At 35.8% G+C, this 17,397-nt stretch overlaps 1 long non-coding RNA gene across 3 annotated transcripts in view; it reads left to right on the top strand.

Moving 5' to 3' along the window:
- Positions 1-17,397, top strand: part of LOC110402011 — an 86,509-nt gene that overhangs the window by 13,071 nt on the left and 56,041 nt on the right. For all 3 annotated transcript variants that reach the window (XR_002440800.1, XR_002440802.1, XR_002440801.1), the window contains exon 3: positions 7,433-7,518. This is a non-coding gene — a long non-coding RNA (uncharacterized LOC110402011). The remainder of the gene's footprint in view (positions 1-7,432; positions 7,519-17,397) is intronic.

The following is a 17,397-nucleotide window of genomic DNA, read 5'->3' on the forward strand; positions in this document are numbered from 1 at the left end:
TATGAAGATATTCTGTCTCCAGAACTTATGTTCACTATAAATGTGCAAATTTTATCATAGAAACCAGGGAGAAGTGAGACTTAGCTAATGAACCAGTTGTTCCTTAATTAATGAAGAATCCATCCATCATTTCACTGTACATTTTGATTTAAAAAATTCCTTTTTGATTTAAAAAAGTATTTGAGTAGCAAGTATACTTCATATTTATATGGATGATAAATTCAGTGCATCTTGTGAGCATTTCTTGTTTTAATTGTGCTACAAAATCTTCAATCATCAATATAAATTAGCTCTATAGAAACTGTAAATGTGAAGTTTGAATATTCACAGTTGAGCAAGAGACGTTCGTACTAGATAAAGAAAGGTAGTCTTCATGTTGCTCAAACTTTCTCACAAGAGGGACGTTACCATCTTCTTTTGCCATTGAATTACAAAGGGTGGGAAAATAACATTTCTGTGACAGCATAAAATCTGAAGTTGTTCATTAATGTTTGATCTGCATGAGACTGCCAAGTTATCTGGCAATATAAATTTTACCTTGATTTGGTCAGAGAACACAACGGTGCTTGTGCCAGCTCTATCTTACGATGTCTTTATCTTTTTGTCCTACCTGACCTGATTTGGCATACACTTACTGGAATAAAGTTGTCTGTATAAATAATAAGACCAAATCAAGTCCAGCAGAATAAAATGAAGCAACTTAACTGCACTGAGCCCAGGCAGGAGCCATAAGATGATCTGGTTACAGCTGAGATTGTTGCAGCCTGCTGCTGTCTACCTCTACCTTTCCCCATGCTGCAAGAGACTACCATCCCTTCAGATTTGCCACCAAAGCCATATATGAATTTGCATCCTAATGTAATTGAATCTAGCCTGGGTCTTTTTGACTGAAGTAGATCAGAGAAGCGGTAATACAGAGAGGTCTCAATGGATGATGATCTAAACAAGAATATATGTAAAACAACATTTACTTTGAACTGAGATCTAACTAGAATTCATGTTGAATTGAAGAAATCACTTCATGAAGAAGTTGTGATGTCTGTATAAGCTGTGTTGCACAATGGCTGAGGAAGACCTGAGAAGACTGATTTCAATCTACCTTTGGTTTTAAAATTGATAGACTCTTTGCATGCTAGTTAAGGAGCACACAAGATAAAAATACAAATAGTAGTCATTGTAAAAGGTAACAGGTGACAGAAAAAGATTGTGATATACTAGTTCATAGGGATGGGCATTCTGCAGTTTTCTAAATCTCCTGATAAAGAATATCTTCTTGAGCTCAGAATTTAATGCAGAAAGGGGGACAGTAATTATTGGAGCCAAGAATGCAGGACATGCTATGAAAAGAAGTACTATTTTGGGAAACAGTGAAAGCTTTGAATCAGGATTGTATAGAGTAACCTACAGGAGAAAAAAATCTATTGTGTAATCTATCAACAATGGAATATTCAACGTAAGTTGTTGCTGCTATCACAAAAAGTGACAAAGGAAAATCTGTGCATTAAAAGTAGTTTCTCTGGGTTGTGTATGCATGATATCTTAGGATAAGAGGACTACGCAAAGCTATATTGATGACAGAAATGAGACTCAGAGCTTTAATACGGAGGTACTTTAACTGCTGGAACAACTTCTTTATAAATGTGGTAAATTGATCTCCTTGAAGTCAAGGTCTGTTCATGGAAAAGATATTCAGCTCCACTATGAGGTATGCTTTTTATAGAGGAACCAGTTGATAAAGTTCAGTGGTCCATGCTAGGCAAAGTCTGATAAGATTATTGCGAGAGTATTGTGGTCTGAAAACCAACATCAGTTCTTGGACAATTTTAACTTCAGAGCCACATAAAATGCATGTTTGTGTGAAGAATCCTGAATGACACGGCTATTCAGATTTGGTTTTCTGAGAAACGTGCACATAAGAAAGGCAAGTTACTGAGGCTCATCTCTGAAACAACTGCATATGTTAATTGAATTCATGTTTTCATAGTTCTTTCTTTAATTTTCAATCAAAAACATCCTGACCTCTAGTATGTTTTACTCATGTGAGATATGCAAGGTAGTATAGGAATTATTTTAGCACTAGAGAATTTATCTCAAAATTAATATATGTATTTTCTTATTTCTGCACTACACTGAATTTATTTATCTCATTGCACCAGTGAGGGACGATTACCCTGGAAAATAGATCTTTATGTAGCCTCATTCATTCAATTTGGCAGAAGATTCAGATTTTTCTTCTGGAAAGAGTGTACTTTTTATTATAAAGAAGACAACTTGTATCTCAAAAATGGAAAAGCAAGTGTAAAGTTCTGATGAAACATTATGTCAATTTGCTATATATTAGGAAACCAACAAACAGAAATTTAGATTTCTATGCTCATTTAGATACAAGCTGCAGTGCTGTCTACTCTTGAATTATCCACTGATAGAAAACTTCAAAACAACTGTAATATCAGTGGAGGACTAAGGAATAGGATAAAGAATATTTAAGAAACATTGAAAGGATAGATTCTAGTGAACAGGTTTAAGTAAATTTATTTTCTTTGGTATTTATCCACAGAAGCAGATACCTTCATAATTTGAAAGCAGCTGAATTGTTCAGAATAATGAATAAAATGTAAGAGACTTTTAACTCTAGTGGTTGCGACCTGTAGCAGGTGAACGATAAGATAAATCTTTACATATCATATTGGTGGCTTCTTGGTTTTTTACAAGCAAATTGCTTTTTGTAACATCAAGAAAATTTCATTAAGGTGTATCATCACACAAATAATTGACATGTATTTTCTGTTCTTTGTATGAACAAATAAAGCAGAACATGCAGGGCTTCCAGACACGTTAAATTCTCCTTGCTCCCAGACACTATTAAATGTTCCTTGCCTTACAGGCAAAGATGTGAAATAGCTTCTTTTCCTGTTCATTTTGGACTGAAAATGCTACTATGTGAGTAGTTGTGTTCTATGCTGTGCAACTCCTTCCTTCCCTTTTCTAGAGTATAACTGGGGCTTAAACAACCATAGTCTTTGTGCAATTTAAAATTCATTCATTTACAATCAGATTTTAGCATGAACTTGACCTCTTTGCAGCAAAGAGACCAATCACCAGAAGAGGGGGAAAAAAAACTAAAATTTCTTTCTATCAGAGCTACAGCCAAATTCTGTTTTGGTGTGAGACTCAGCTTGCCAGGGAGCAGCAAGAGCAGACTGCTCTAGAAGGAAAAGCAAGCCAGAAACTCAGAGTGACTATAATGGAGGCAGAGCACAGGCTCACCAAGCACAATCAAGAGTAGAGTATGTCTGGTCAGCTAATAGTCCAGTGGTCTCCAGTCTGTAGTGACAGGGCAGAAATGTAAACCACCAGGTATAGCACACCTGCAGTGCTGCTTAGGCAAGGGCCAAGACTAACTCCAGAGCTTAAATGCAGCTTCCAGGCCAATGGCAGATTTTGCATGAACAGGAGCCTTAGATGAGGTTGGGCAAGATGATCAGAATCTTTGGTGTGGTCAGGACTCTGTCAGCATCATGGTTTCTGTGGGTAGGAATTCGGGCATAAAAACCCAAAAGGAGCATGTTCTAGACCTATCTAATTGTTCTTTGATTATCTTGACTAGGAATAGAAGTCTCTCATAGTTCATGTCTTTTCTGCATATTGGATATGCTCACTGTTTTTGATATATTCCTATTAAAAATTTCCATTGGATATTGTTGCTGCACTGAACGTCATGTACTAAGACGACAAGAAATCAATGCAATATTTGAAAGATTAAAATATTAAGGCATTCTTTCTACTCCTGTCTGGTTTTCACATATGGTTCTCTCACATCTAGATTACAGCCTATTACAGAAAGAGAGAACAGCACAGAGAAAAATGCTGGAAGCATACACTTTAGTTCTGAAATGTGAGACAGGATGCTAGTTGCCTAAATTTAACCAAGTTCTCCTGATTTTTCAAATGCTATCTGTTCAATCTGAAAAGAGCATGTGTTTGCATACATAGCATCGACTGCACAGCAACTATTTATTGATGAAGACATCATATATATTATACATCTACCTTTCTGACTCTTCAGCATTAATTTTTAAAAAGTCATTTTAAAGTAACCTTACAGTTTCAAAGTCAAGTCCTCATATATTAGAAAACTTGACAGTTCAAGTTGGATATAAAAACTTGATTTATCATCGGTGCATATGCATTATGATACAGAAAATGTATGCTGTGATTTATTTTTAAAGAGCTCTTGCCTCATTTAGCTGACTGAAAGTAACAAATAAAAAGACAGACATAAGAAAACATGATGGTAGAAATAAACACAAAGGAATATACAGATGAAAAGAGAGGGAAAAAAAGTTGAGCCTAAAGATAACTTGTTTTTATTTAATGCTGAGTTACAATATGTAAGAATTACAAGAACTGGTGCAAACTGGTTTCATTAGTATAGGAAAGTTAGGTTTGTTCTTGCTCCTTGATTCTGAGTGAGATTGAAGAGCGTAGTAATTTGCTGATGTAGATGACAACTTCCTTAATGAATATCAGGCAAAACAGATGTTACTCTCTTGATTATATCCCTACTAATTGAGAAAGAGTGACATTCAGAAGAGATCATTATCAAGGGATACATTAACTGTGTACCTCTGATCAGCTACATTCTTGAGTATCTAGAGCTACAAAGACCTATTATCCCACCTATATGGAAGAATCCTTTCTTCCCTATTAGACGAGAGTCCCTTTGCCCACCATCATTCTCATTTTAAATTAGATCATAAACGCACTAAGTACCTATTCCAATTTTACTGCTGCATATTGTAGTATATGATCTTTGTTTGCCAAACTGTTACTCTTTTGATGTCATCAACTGAAATATTTTTAGTGAAACTTCAAAACACATCTTCTGTAATCCTGTGGAAAGGGGAATATGCAGTGTAGTGTGCTTATGGTTAATGTGGTTCTAAATCATAGATCTTCCAACAGGGCAAGCCAGGCAACTGTCCTTTGAACAAAGGAGCAGAATAAGAGGGGGAAAAAAGGGGGAATAAGCACTCTTTTTCAATTCATCACCATTACTTTTTTTTCCATTAATTCTATTCATGATTTTTATTCTAATAAATTCCTTCATCTTCCTTACCCTATGAATATTTCTATTCCTCCCTATCTATTTGCCTTTTTGTCCTTTCTTCACTTTCTAAGTGGAAAAAAATGCAGTATAATTACCTTGATGGTCAATGTTAATTTCCACGCTTCGTTTGTTTTGAGTTAGGAATTATTGAATAACCAGGAATCTGCCTATAGAAGTATGCTATTTAATTAACAAACAAGGATGAAAAATTCCAACTGTGTCAGGAAAAAAAAAAGGTGATTAAAAATGGAAAAATAAAATATCAGACATCAGCAATTACTTCACAAATTGTGAAATGCCAACTTCTGGTCATATTAATACCTTAGCTATAATTTCTTCTAATCAGAAGGGCTGATATAAAATTAAAATCTAAACATTTTTTTGTAAAACTAGATTAGGATGATTGACAGATTTAAAACTTAATTATTTTAATCAGAACCATGTTACAAATACAGCTGACATTAGTTAAAATGTTGGAAAACCTTTCAGTTTATATTTTGATTAATACAAAAGAAACAATATTATATACTCATTTTTAACCTAAATATTTAATGCTATTGCAGAGATACAAAGTAAATGTTTAGGCAAATTATATTCCCCCACTGCTGAATTGTGGCTTCTTTGCAGCTGTTGTTCTCCAGACTTTTGTAGACCCGAATACCACATAAAAGCTTTTTTTCCAGGACATAAATACCTGATTTCATTAATACATGTAATAATAATTTACTATTTTTTCATTTATCTTCCTTTCTTTTTTCTTTAATGCTGAAGTTGTTGGATACTTTCAGCCTTAAGACATAGTGACAAGCAATTACAGTACATACTTAATTTCTTATTTAATTCAAGATGTGGGTTGGACAAGTCCTATTGCACCTCAATCAGACAGCTGATGGGCTTGAAAACTTGGCAGGATTTTACCCAGTATTTTTTTACTGGCACTCAGTGATGGTGAGGTAGACCTTTTTCACAATAATTTTAGTGGGTCACATAATCTAAGTTATCTGAAGGCACATGTGACTCTGTTAGCAGAACTGATTGTTTGTACCTTTCTACTCTTATAAAGCTGCACCTAATATAGTGGCTTTGTAAGGGTGAATAGGGCTTCAACTCTTATGCCAGAGTGCTTATGGCACCATAGTGTTCAGGTTGGTTTTACTGCTCAAATACTTACCAGGCATCTTTGTTTTTATAGCCTCCACTTAAATGTACAATATCGGAACTAGACTGTTAACTGTGCTCCTGCAACTTAGTTAAGAATGAGAGTATCTTCAATTTACAGTAGCAGTAAGCATTCCGTAAGACATTCTTGTTCTGTTTATTTGTGTCTTCCTTTTAAAATATCTTGTCGTCAATGTTATGAAATAGTACCTACTCACACAACCTAAGAAATTTCCAGTTACGTTGAAAAAATGTAGCTGAATAGATCATACATCCTTGAATGAAGGAAAATTGTTCATTTACAAAGTAGGAATTACTACAAAACAACCAAACATGACAAACTATTAGACAATTGTTTTTCACCAAGTTAAGGACATGTTAAAAAGTATTAGCTTTGGAAGTGTTTTTGTCTCTCCTTATATTACATTTTTTTCTGAGTATTACTGAAATGTACAGACACTGTTACCTGTTATTTCAACAAGTAAAGCCTTGCTAGCAGGCTCTGAGAGGTAAATTCAATGACTTCTTCAGTAGATTATAGTGTGCCATCTATTGACTGCCCTCTACAGATCCATTGCACTTAAGAACCTTGAGAAATTACCATCAAGAGCAGAGATTTGCAAGGATTTGGCATGGTTTATCCCTAAGGAAATCATTACATAGTTATATTTGATGTCTCCTCATGATAGGCTTCAATGAATAAATGATCTGCTTTTACAAATTACTTTGCTGTTTGAAAATCTTGGAGAGTACATGAGTAGAACTGTAGCATCTTTTTATCTACAGCAGATCTGTACAGTAAAAAAAGATTTGTGACAGTCACTTGACTTCAGAAACAACATATACTCTCTTAAAAGTTAACTTGAGAATATGTTGCTAATGCTGCTTTTCTTTAATGTTTGTTACATTTGATCTCAGCTTTTATAACTGCAGAGAAACCAATAGATGATTAGCTGCGTCCAGTAAGCATTAATAGCATGCTGCTCACAGAGGCCATGTTCAGTCTCTGAACAAAATGGTAGGGATCACTCTTTCCGATTATTACTGGATTTCATAGGCTACTGAAGATATTGATAATGGTGAAATTATTCTCAGTAGAAATCCTAGAGAAAATGTTGAGGATGATTGTAACAGGGAAAAAATTGGCTATGTTTTTTATCACAGAGAGAAAGAAAACCTGCAGTGATGAAAGTGAGCAGAGCAGCACCTGGAATAAATCATCAATTTCTATGAGAAGTCCAAGGAACCAGGTAGAGTGCTGTCATACTTAGTGAATGAAGCATTGAGTCTTCATAAAATCTTGCCTCTCAGTGGTCTGAATATTATTTTCTTTATAGTACTCACAACAGGAAATAATAATAGTGATACAGTTTTAAAGTAAATGGCCTTGAGTCCCTAATTTTTCCAAAGCAAAGAGAATGATTTAGACTTAGAATTGTATAGACATCTGAAAATTCAAGTATGTTTAAAAATGTAAACAGCCATCACTTTTATCATGACTTCTTAATTGTAGGCTTGTTTAGAAATCTAGTCTTTGAAGCACAGTGCATAAAAACTTGGTTTCATTTTTCAAAGTGTTTCAATTAAATATTGGTTTATTTTTTGTAAAAGGTATTGTCCACAATGCACTGGTAAATAGCACCAACTGCCTTGGAAGTGACTGAAAAGATCTATAAATCATTTCAAATAAGGAAAATTCATTTCATTGAAAATGAATGAATTTTCTTAGACTAAGCAGAACGCACCTCAATATTTTTTTTAACTCATTTATTCAAAACAGATCTAAACCTCTGAAACTTGCACTAACTCAGAAATTCTGCTAAAGGTACTGTACGTTTTATTTCTGTTGTTAGTTTTGTGCTTTCAAAACATGGAAGAACTGAATGTAACAAAATGCCAGTGTGTGGCAAAATCTGATGCTATTTCTGCATGGACTGTGAGCAGGGAAGACCAAGGATATTGTAAACTTGGCCTTCAGATATCGGTGCTACCTTGGTCCCTGGAGTACTGTAAGAATGATTCAAAGTGAAGATTCTGTCACTTTCCATAGGGAAATATTTCTCAATCAAATAAATTTCACTACTTTTTCTTGATGTTCAACTGAAATTTTCTGTCTTAATCTTTGTTCATAAATCTTAGTTCTCATCTCTCACCTTTGTTAAACCCCAAATATTTTTTGATTACTTTAATTTTCCTGTGTCAAATACTCAGAGGAAAGAAAAGTAGAGGGATGGAAGTGTAAATGGAAAAAAAAAATGGAGGAAAATATTGAGGAAGTGAAATACACAGAAACAAATTTGTTCTGGCTAGTTTTTTTTTTTAGAACTTGTTAGTTAGGACAGTATAAAGAAACTAATAGAATGAACAAAACATCAGTAGAATATGGGAGAAAATAAAAGAGGAATTGAATGTAAGGTGGAAACCACATGAAGTTAATTTCCTGAGCTTCAGATTGTCTTAAAGGATCAGTTTTTCTGTACTATTAAAAAAAAAAAAAAAAAAAGAGATGATAAAGAGCTCAGAGAAATTCTCGGCTATGTCACAATGGCAAAGTACATCACCACTTTTTTCTTACTTTGTTTTTCATACAGTAAAAGATTATTTAGTTTTCTTCATGGACAGCAAAATGTTCAGTCTCTCTCCTCCCTTTCTAACTACCAATTTCTAGCTTGTATTCTTTTAAAAAGAGTTTTGGCAATCACTTTCGGTTATGCTGTACTGAAATCAAGAGTTTCAGCCTGGCTGCTGTAACCTAGAAAGACTGAATGGAAGTCTTCATTTCTCCTTTCCCTGCCCCATCCTTTGCTTTCTGTACCAAACCTTTACCTTTTCTTAGAAAAATATGTATTTCTTCAACCTGGCAACTGCTGAGGGACATGAAGGTAAACTCAGGCAACAACCATGATTTTAAACACGCTCATGTCCCTTGGATATGTAATAGCATTCCAGTGTGTAAGCATATGAGGAACAGCAGAAATAGAAAATAGTATTCTTTAGTATTAGGAGTCTGTTTTTTTTAACTTAAAAGTACTTCTAATTTGTCTGGATGGTAGGAGAAGTGGCACTTTCTGAGAGTTCAGCTATAACAGAGCTATGCATAAAATCATTCATCAAAGTATGGGAACTTAGACTGACATCATGTACAATAGTGTGAGTATCTCTGTGTTATATGTGATATGTGTTCAGAATGAACTCCTCTACCTGGAATTTTGCCAGATGAATTCACAAAATGCCAATTTATACAGTTGTCTTCATGCTCCTCTGATAGTGCTGTCATCCTCATCTATGTGCTACTACTCAAAGTAATGACAAAGAAGCCTTCATACACTTGTACACGGCACTGTTCTTCCTATTTGACAAAGAAGTTGTCTTTGCCTCTTTCACAAAAGGAAGATACATGGCAAAAACATTGCATTGCGTTGCTTACTGGTGTACCATCTGAAATTGTGCTGTCACTTAATATCTGCTTTCACTGAATGTTTCTAGATGGTTGAGATTGAAGTGTTCCAAGTGAGTATTTTATTTGAGTTCTAGTGGGGTAGTTCTAGGATGTTCATTTCCCATTTTCTGGAGTCTTCAGATAACTCATCATGGGTGCAGAGTACAGAAGGCATACCTCAAACTGCTGCAGTTTGGAGTTGGAGTTATAAAAGTAGTAAATGCATGATTACTCTCTGTTTTAATACGTTAAAAAAATAGAAGTGTGATTGGCTGTTTATCAAACAGGAAGCAAAGAAATGGCTGTTGTAGTTAGCAATTAATTGGTATCTCCTTTGTATAAACCCATCATTAATCGATTTTGTTGGTGAGAGAATAATTATATAATTAGGTGAAACATTGGGGGAGTATGAGCCAACAAAACACAGAGTATCTCTCTTCATCTATTGATTCTATGCAATTTGAGCTTGTTATCAAGCAGCACTTATACCCCATGAGAAGTTTGGATTGTAAAAGAATCCAGAGAACTTGGGAACTGCATGAAACTGTAGCTATTCATTTATCCATAACTAAAGTTAATTGCACTTGTACTAAACTGGGAAAGACTGGTAAGACAGTGTCCTTAAACTGCAGTTCTCAATAAAAAGTGTAAATAGTAAACAGGCAAAATTACAGAAAAGTACTTCTGGTTTGCAGAGATTTCTAAGTCGCTGAAGTTGACCTGCTGGCTCTGCTGACTTCTTAATCACTCTGACTCATCATAAACTCCATAAACTTTGTTTATGTATCATGTACAGTACTTACAACTGGGAGTCCTTTTGCTAGAAGTAGAGGACCTTCTAGCAGTAGAGGGCATGCTATAAGATTATAGTGGGATAACAGTTCAGCAAAGACAAATGTAATTTCCTGAATTTGTCCTTTGAAAAAAAAAATGTCACTGGTCTGGAGTACATATAATTTACAAATGCAAATAGGCAAATGGGACTTAGACCCATCTGCTGCTGTTTTCCCTGGTATGTCTGAAAGTGTAATTTGAACTCAGTTGCCAAAGGCCAGGCACAAATGTACTTCATTCATGGATTGATCCCTTAGCTAGCCTCCAGACTTCTTTCTTTCCTCATATGTGTGACTGAAGATAAAGTTCCAGGGGATCAACTTTCCTGTGTTCATTGTGAGAACAGTTACAGACAGGCAAGGAACAAAATGGGCTGCACCAGGAACATCTGTATTCTGGATAATTAGAATGGCCAAAAGGCTATTTCCTATTTCTTGTCCATCCACTTTCCCACAAGACATCAGAGAACTGCTCATCTATCTTGAAAACTCCCCTGAAGGAGGCATAATTCTTTATAGCAGAAGCCAACAGCAGCAATACAATGAAAGAAGTTAAAACCACTTCTAGCCATCTCTGATGCTGCTTCTGTAAAGTCACCAGGGGCTTCCAGAGGTAAATTCATGCACTGTGGACAAAACAGCTTCCTATAATTGCAGTATAAACATACATCAGCATGTGTTGAACTTAACTGCTGTGTTTCAGGTGTTGAACAGAGAGGTTCAGGCTGTTTGTCCTTTCTTCTATTCTCAGTTTTAGTATCTAACATATGTATGAATCTTCAACTGTCCTGTTTGAGAACCTTAATATTCATATCTATTCCATTCTTTGACTGCTTATGTTTGCTACCTTTTTGTTACACTTTCTACCTCACCAAAGAAAAGTTATTTCAGAGAGTGAAAAAGTGTTTACTCCAGATGTTTCTTTGTTTCTAAAGGATGAATGTCACGCTCAAGTTCTTTATTTCTTACACTACTTAATGGTTAGCCTAGCTGGAGGGAAAAGTAGAGTTCCATACTTGGACAAAGTTCTTAGAGTTTATATATAAGTTGTAAGTAGAGCTGTTACTACAGAAAAACAGTTTGGGGACATCACTAGTTAATAGTTAATCAATAGTTAGTTAAGAAATTAAGAAATTAGTTAAGTTATTAAGAAATGAAAACCAAGATTTTTATAGCAAGGATACCAAAAAACTTGCCTCTGGTTGTGGCTATTTACTAGCAATCTTTCTTATTTCTAACAATACGGAAAGTTGAAATGTCAATACAGACTAATTTTTGACGTATTGACAAAGTCTTTCTATTAACAGTTTCAAGTGATGTACAACAAACACAATAACAAAGCGTTTTCAGTTTGGATTAAAAACTTGTCATAATGCACAGTTGTGAGCATGTGCATAGCAATTCCATGCTGCATAGAGCAATAATAAGAAGAAGAAGGTGGGGTTTAGGGCAGATAAATCACATTTTCTCATGTATTCATAATGGGTGAGCTAGTAATCCTACTTTCTTTTGTTTAGGTGTTTCAGGTTGTAAACTCAGTTTTCTGGATACTCAGAGCTGAATATTAAGGAACACATAATGAACATTAAGGAATACACTGCTGCATATCTACCCCTTTGTCAAAACAAATTATGTTTTGAATTACTTTAGCATACCACTTCTCATCCTGACAAAATACATCTCTCTTTTTGGAAATGATTTTAATTTTATGATTTAAATTTGGATTGTGCCAGGAATTGGGCTACTGTTCGGGCCTGTTTTGAGTTCAAAATGCAGTTGTGGAATTTTTTTTGCCATTTTTCCTCTTGCAGTTGACCCATGCAGGTTGTCCCAGTGAAACAACACTGACCTCGTAAAATCCATTTGAATCTGAATTGTCCCACAATCACTGACATCATCGATTAATCATCCTATGATCATTTGATATAAAAGAGGCCACTGCAGGCTTTGGGTGCTCTAAAGGCAGTAAATACAGCTTACCACAGAATTTTAAAAACTACTATGAAGATCTCTGTGACTTTAGTTTATAGCAGAGATTGACAGTGTCTAGGTTAGGCTATGAAGGAAATTAACTTGAGGTCAAACGCACCCACTGTTACACTGAAGATTTGATCCAAACCAAATTTAACAATCACCTTCCACTGCAGGTAATTGTAGGAGATATTTATACACATTTTTTTTTTCGAAAAACAAGCAGAATTGAAAGGCTGCTTATAACTGCAGTGTCATGGCAGAAAGATTTCTAGGTGGGTACTGCTCAAACAGGAGGTATATTTTTGTGAAAAAGGGAACAACAACATAGTCAAACTTGGAAGTTGAACACAACCTGAACAGGCTGTGTTCCTGAAAAAAGATTAAGGAGAATGCTTTTCAGTGTGGCTTGAAAGGGATTCAGAATTTGTCAAGGAGAATTCTGGTGTTTATTTGTTGATTTTTATTTTCTGCTATGTACAAGACTTTGTGTATTCTTGTGCATAAATAGAATTACATTGTGACTTGATCACCTTCTCCTCTTAGGCCTGCATGCAAAAGGCCAAATGCAGCAAGCTACTCACATTGAAAGAGTTAATTATTATTTATATAACAACTTAAAGGAGGTTTAGGCATATAAGTCAATAGCAGTAGAAGCTGAAAAACCTAGAACTGGATCCCAGAAGGGATGATACCAATCTATTTAATGCATTGTTTTGAAAGGTAAAACACCTTCATAACTCCCAAAAGCATATGAAACTTGTCTTACTAGGTTACTCGTCTTTGGTGAATATGAATGCTTACTTTCAGTATTACACTGATACTTGCCTAGAAGTTTTGTTTGTTTTAATTAATAATGTTTTCTGCATATGTTATAGAAGTTCTTTTGATATTTTTATTAATATGTATAAATAAATGCATCGTTCACTTTAAAACCTATTTAAATTTTTTCTATTCATAGAGTGTTAAGGAGGTTGAAAAATACAGACCATTTTTCCATCAAAACATACTGCATTGTAATATCAGAGAGTTGCAAGGTATTCTTTGAAAAGCTATAAATACACTGCCTGCTAGAAGAATTACGAATAAAGTGTTCTGATTAAAAAAATAAAAGTAATTTAAAAAAACTACAAAAATTGAAAGAAAACACAATTTTGAATTGAAGGAGGGGGGGAAAGGGGAAAATTTTAATTCTCGAGATCTATTTCCCAGTTTTGAAGAATTTTTACATTTTTTGCTTGTTTTCATGAAAATGAGAATCTGAAAGTAGATAATAAATGACTCTCAGTGTTAGCTTTATTAGAAGAAAACAAAAGAATCCATAAAAAGAGATGTGGACTTCATTAAGGGCAGACAGGTGTATTGCATTTTTTTTGAGCTCAGTACTGTCCAGGGCGTGTTATATTCACCTGCTGTTCGTAGCTTCTAAATTTTTAGGTACAATTATCATAGTAATTTCATTTGTTACTCTTAATGCTGTCTGGAAAGTGCATAATTCTTACAACAAGATGTATCCAAACAGCTACACTGAGCTAACTCTGCCAACTGAGATAGTAATTTGGAAAAAAAAAAAAAAATTCAAATAAGTTTTGATTTGTACAGCAGAAAGGACTTGTCCCTTTTTTTAATAGCAATTTCCATAATCAAAAATCATGTTAAATAGAACTCAAACTAGGGATGTGGTACAGCTGGCCAAAGAAAACATGTAATAGAATCATAGAATCATCTGAGTTGGAAGGGACCTTTGAATATCATCTGGTCATATGACATCTGTGTTCCAAGATTTGCACTTGCTTGCTGCAGTCCATCCAGAAATGACCTTACTTTTATTCTCACTCCTTAAATGTTATGGTAGCATTCCCAGACTGTATGCTAGACCACAGACTGAATCCCAGCAGACCTCTATCAAGTAGCCTAGCTCCACATGACTATTATTGTGTACCTTCTGATAACTAAATTCCTTTTGGTTTCCAGTCTTTATAGTTGTTTCACCTAAACCCACACATCCTTCCAAGCTTTTCACAAAGCAGACTTCCAACTCTTGTTCTTAGCTGCTGTTTCCATCGCATTTTCATTCAAAATACCTTGCTGCTCCCACAGTTAAGGCTGTACTGTCCAACTTGTTTCTCAGATATCTCTCCCTTCCAGGAGCTCAGTATACCTCTTGCTATCCTCATCTCCACGTTACAACTCATTCAATCTGCTATATTTGCTGACAAAACTGCAACTACTAACCAGAAGCTAAATCAGTCCATCAAATGATCTGGATCTGTGTAATATAAGTGTGTTTTATGGCAGGTTTTATGTTACTCTTAAGTCCAAATCGCTTTTTCAAACTAGACTAGAGGCAATAAGTATAAACTGTCAACAGATCTGAAGAAACAGCAGGAGGCTCTGTCAAGAAAGCAGTGTTGAGTGGATGAAGTTGTTAGCATCTGAGCACAGTTTAACTGCTTTCCAGCGTGTCTCACTGCAGTCTAATTCTCCTTAAGTCCTTGTCAAACACTACTGCTTTACTTTGGAGAGCTCCTTCTGCTTGTGGCCTATGCCCTATCTGCTAAGCCTTTGTTATCTATCCCTGACAAACAGCCCAGATACAGCTGCCACCAAAACTCAGCTTGACTAATAACGTGCCATTTGTACAGTTGTCTGATGCACCAATAGAGGTGGGATAAAAGTCTTGAGTAAAGCCCTTCCAAGATTCGTAGCACATCGTGAGTCTGGCTGAGTTTCATTTTGAAAATATAAATAAACTTCATGTTCAGCAAACATTGACATGTGAAATTGTCTGTTTTTTTCCAGGACAAGCAGTGACAGCCAGAACATAACATAGTCCTCAGTGTTTAAAGTATCTGCACTACAGTTAATCACTTACTGTGATGTTCATTTCACATGAAATTCATGTCTCAGTAATTGAACACATCACTGGTGGAGGCAAAGATTTAATTTGCTACTGCTGACTGTATTTGGTTATGTCTAGTCCATAAAACTGAGTCAGTCACTTTCTTGGATCTGGTTTGGTTTATTTTTGGCAGAGCTTTCTCTGCCATTTCTGCTTTTCTCAGCATGGGTGCCTGATATTTTGCACCCTGTGTTGTTAGTTCAAAGCTCTTTTTCTTGTTCAGCATTTTCATTGCCTTTTTGAATAACTTTATTACCAGGGTCCAGAAAAAGATTTCTGATGGTTACCAGTCCGGGTTCTGATCTGCTTTTTATGTTTGGAGTCCAATCACGTTACAATAATAATTAAAGCATATTTACATTTGCATAGCACTTCTCATCTCTCCTTTTTTATGTTAGTGTTGGCTAGTGTCTTGATCCAAGGAAAGACATTATCAGTAAAAAGTCTTACAAAATAAACCACAAAACTTGCTGTTCATCAGGATATAAAATTATGCTCAATTGTTTACTCTTTTTCTTTTTGACTGTATGAACCTTGAGTAGTATCACAGCTTCTTCTGGAGTCAGAAAAGGGGGTCCTACCCAGCATGGCAGCTGGCAAACACTATCATCTGTTTGAGAAACAAATCAAAATCTCCCACTACCTGTGCAAGTGCTTAAACTACATGGATATTGTATGGCAGGCCAGCATGAACCCCTTTTGTGTATTTTAAAAAGAAGTTACTGATACATTTTTTTGAGAGAAAGAGTTCCAGTCTGTTGGTATGCTCTGCAACTGCTACCACAGTAAGACTCAAGGATGGGGGATTAATATATGCTTGACTAAACATTGTGCTCTTGCTGGTGCACTCCAGGACACATGTTGAAGCAGAATTCTAACTACTTAGGAAACTTTAAGGTTAAACAAGGAGATAGCTAGTTAGCCTAGATGCCTCCAAGCATGGGTAGCAGCTGTCTGTGGGTGTCCAGGACTGTAGTTTTGGATTTAGGATTCTCACTTCTGTTCAAGTCTTGCCTCAGGCGTCGAAGTCCTCAGTTGGAGCTAGCCCCAAACCCCAGCTGGTGCACATCAGCAGAGATCAGTTATACTTAGAAGCATCATAGCACATGATCTTGCTTGCTGCAGGCAGGAATAATTTCACTTCCTATTCAAATGAGCTGGTCTAGAACAATAAGATGAAGAAGCTGCCTGACAATACAAATTCACTTAGAATGACATTTAGATCTGAGGTTCTTTTCCACGCTACAAAAGTCAAAATTTGCAAAAACATTATGGCTTTTTATTTATTTGGTTTTTAGGCTTTAACTCAACAGGGTGTGCAAGAACTGCTACCTTTTTTGAGGTTAACAAATTATTTTTCACAATAACATCTCTCTTGCCAATGTCAGTTCCCATGACTCTTTATGCGTACCTATATATTCCTGTATTTGTAGGAAATTTAGCATAGAAATCATAAGCCAGTGGTGGTAGAAGCTCTGGAAATGTGTCAGAATGGATCAAAAGGAATATGGCAGTAGAATGAGTAGAGTTCCTCAGAGCCTCCTCTTCTCCAAACTGAACAATCCCAGTTCCCTCAGCTGCTCCTCATATGAATTATGCTTCAGACCCCTCACCAGTTTCTTTGTCCTTCTCAGAACACGCTCCAGGGCCTCGATATCTTTCTTGTAGTGAGGGCCTAAAATTGAACACAGTGCTTGAGGTGTGGCCTTACCATAGGTGAGTACAGAAGGATGGTCATTTCCCTGCTCCTGCTGGCAGCACTATTTCTGATACAAGCCAGGATGTTATTGGCCTTCTTGGCCACCTGGGCACATGGCTGGCTCATGTTCAGCCAAGCATCGACCAATACCACCAGGTTCATTTTCCTCTACACAGGCTTCCAGCCACTCTTACCGGGTTAATCCAAACTTGTTAGTCCTTTAAGAAGTTCTTCTTGGATGGTAGCCTAGGGCAGAATTATTTTCTAGGGCCAAGAAAAAAAGTT

This window comes from Numida meleagris, chromosome 6 (genome assembly GCF_002078875.1).
Source record: "Numida meleagris isolate 19003 breed g44 Domestic line chromosome 6, NumMel1.0, whole genome shotgun sequence".
NCBI lineage: Eukaryota > Metazoa > Chordata > Aves > Galliformes > Numididae > Numida > Numida meleagris.